Below are 3,443 nucleotides of genomic sequence, written 5' to 3' on the forward strand. Positions count from 1 at the left end.
GGGACGGAGGGGCGACCCCCGGCACGGAGCCAGCCCGGGACAGCCCGTGCCGCCCGCCCCGCCGGGGTGTGCTGAGTTCCCGGGACTTGTTTTCATGGTCTCACCCAGCTCTGACCTGCCTCAAATGTTGACACAATGTCACGTTTCCGACTGCAGTCTTTCATGTGCAGCCGGAGGCTAAATACGGCTGCTGGTTCCTGGAAAAAGACGTGCCTGGCACCCTTTCAGCAGAAACCCGATCCCCATGCAGGCTTGGCACAACAGCTGAATAACACGGCAATAACTCTTTCAGCAGCATTTCAACCCATAAATAGGGCTTCCCGAGCGACTCCTTGAAGTCAGACAAGGAGGATACAACGATTTTCAGAAAAAAAAAATAATTAAAAAAAAAAGTTAGTGTGTGAAGAGCGGGTGCGAGGGGGCAGCGGGGTCACGCAGATCAAAGGGTGTCGGGGAGGTGCTGAGTTTGGTTCGCTGAGCGGGAGCGCAGGATTGCCTCAAAAGGAAAGAAATGCTCCTGAATTTTTTAATGTCTCGGTCCTGTTTCATACCAGCCCTGTGGAGGCACGGGGAGAGCCTTCCTGAGAGCCAGGGCCTTTCCTAACCCCGGTGAGGACACACAGACACATAATTTTAGCTTTTCACCACCTGTTTGGAAAGCTCCTCGAGCCGAGCGCTGTGGGACTGGATGGTTTTTACAGGCATGTACCCCGGGAGCTGCTTATTTGCATTATGCATGGACCAGGGCCTAAAATAATCTGCAGTGACGCACATTTTTTTTTGCCGTGATTTTTTTTTTTTTTTTTTCTTCCCCCCTTTTTTTTTCCAGGACTCCATTTTTCTGAACGTGCCGTGACTTTTGAGGACCACGCATGGCTAGCCAGCCGCGGGCCCTGATTCACACACATTTTGGGGAGCTCCCCAAATCCCCCGGCCGTGACACAGGAGCCAGAAGTGCCCTTGTGCTCCGCCTCGGCTTTCATCTGCAGAGCGTGTAGCTGCAAGTGCGGCGTGTTTACAAATGCAGGCATTGCAAGATCCCTTGAACTGTGTCCTAGTACAAAAGAGGCTTTGAAACGAGAAACACGTTGTCATGGCATGTTCCAGGCCAGCAGCACCAGACTGAACCAGATAATTGCTGTTTCTGCTTCAGCGTGGAAAAAAAAAAGCAGCAGGTCTTGAGCAAGGGTTTTTCTCGCTTTAGACATTGGGGGTGATGCTCGGGATGGAAGGGGAGGGTTGGGAATGCCCGGGCAGCGGGGGCAGGGGMGGGATGATCCCGCAGGGTTTTAGGATGACTCTGCCGGGCTCAGCCTGTAACCGTAGCCCGCGGGGTTGGTGACACCGACCCTCGCTATGCGACACGGGGTGGCCGTGTTTTGTAACCCTGGCTCCTGGCGTGCTGCCCGAGCCAGGAGATGTGCTCTCGCTGCTCCCTCGTGTTCCAGACCTTTCCCACTGCCCTTCTCCGGGCGGTTCAGAGCTCTGCCGCTGCCTCTCAGTGCCAGATGAGAGCTGCTAATTGCACTGAGTGGTCCATTAGTGGCTCTGGGCAAAGCACCTCTGCACTGGGAGCACTGGGMATGGCTGAGAGGATGCCTGTGCCCTTGTGCCCACTCTCCCTGGGCACCACCGTGCTGGGGTGAAAGAAATTGAGGCTATTTCAGCCCATTTTGGAATGATTTATTTCTTAGACATTTGTCTTGCTCTGCTCCAGGAGTGTTTCTGCCCCAGGCACATCACTSCATGGAGTCAGCTACTGCCATCACACCCAGAGCCTTTGGAAATGGCCAAACAGGAAAGCTCTGCCTGGGAAGGGTTTTTCACCACATGTACCTCGTTAAAAACTGCAAACCSAGCAGGCTGGGCAGCACCACACAGYTGAGGGAAACAGGAATGCCTGGAAATAAAAGGCAGATCCTYCAGCTCCTCTTGWGCCTGTTGTGGTCCTTGGGATATGGGGAGTTGCTTGGGGTCTCTCCTGGGCTGGCTGTTCCTGGCTTCCAGCCCTTTCCACCACCCCATGGGCCAGCCTGGCTGAGGCAGGTGGGTGTTTTTGCTGTGGGATGGACCCTTGGTCACCTCAGCCATGTCCATGAGTGCCCATCTGTGGGGTGACAGATGGCAAAGGGCTCCCTTGACCATTCCAGCCTTGCCTTGTCCCCAGAGCTCCACTGTGCCTCCTCTCTGACCTCTGCTCTCTATTCCAGTGCCCAGGATGGGCTCCCACTTTGCTGTTTTCTTCAGCCAAGGAAGGCTGGCCATGCTCTGTGCTTGCCAGGGCTGTCACACAAGAGGAATAATTAGTTTCTCTCTGCAACGCAGCTTTATCCTGCCCTCAGCCTGTGGTGCTGCTGGAAGTACAGCAGCATTGCCTCCTCCGTGCSGCTCTCCGGTCGCCTCCGTGCAGCAGCAGTGGGAGAAAAGGCCGAGATCTGTTCTGCTGTGAAAGGACTGATGAATATGCAAACTATTAGGGCTGAAATATTGCTTATCCGCGTCACGGGGTGTGCACGGAGCTCGTGTTTGTGCTGCTGCCTGAGGATGTGTGCACCACCAGTGTGCAGCTGAGCAGCTTAGGGAAGATTTAACTCTTATTTCTATTCTTGACACCGAATCATTAATAAGGTTATGGCCACATTGGGGGCCTTTCCCAGTGCCCTCCTCCCCCTGTGGTGGGGTCTGGGGATTTCTGGTGGGGTTTGACTGCAGCTATTGATGGGGTAAAGCTCCATCRCCAATGGAGGAGTTACCGGTGATTATCATGGGGTGTTAGTGCGTGTATTGTGAAATTGGTGGGATTTGGGATGAAATGTGACCTATGGGCATGTGCTGCACGTTCTGATGTATTCAGAAACGCCGGGGCTGACGAGCTATTGCTGCTGGTGCCACGCTGATTAAAGCCCAGCTCGCTGTGCTCCCATTGAAATCAGTGGGAGGTCTGTCATTGCCTTCCCTGAGCGCTGGACTGCATCCAGCCTGCACTTCACGGGATGCATTATTCCACAGGATTACAGAGGCACAGGCCCTGGGATTCCTCTCTCTCTCGCTGATCTCTGCTGCTCAGATGTTTGCCTTGGAGCTGGCTGGGACATGAAGCACCCGACGTGGTTTTGGTCGGGGAGGAGATGAGGGGTGTTTGCCCCCAAAGGTCGGCCAAGGCTGGGGGGCTGCTCTGGGGCTGCAGTGAAATGTGAACTTGGTCCTGAACTCCTGGTGGCACAGGGACACAGCTGGCAGGAGGGCAGGGCTCTCCTGAACCTTGCCTGTGTCCAGGGTTTGACCCATCAGTGCTGGAATTCTGGGTCAGGAATGAAAAACCCCAATCCTGCCCAGGGAGCCTCAGAGGGGCCCTGGCTCTGCACACGCTGGTCAGGAGGTGGCTGGCGAGGGGTTTTCTCAGGTTCTTGAKTTCACACGAACGTTTGAGCTCAAAGAGGTGC

This window comes from Malurus melanocephalus, unplaced genomic scaffold, assembly GCF_030028575.1.
Source record: "Malurus melanocephalus ecotype Western Australia unplaced genomic scaffold, MMel_1.1 scaffold_648, whole genome shotgun sequence".
Taxonomy (NCBI): domain Eukaryota; kingdom Metazoa; phylum Chordata; class Aves; order Passeriformes; family Maluridae; genus Malurus; species Malurus melanocephalus.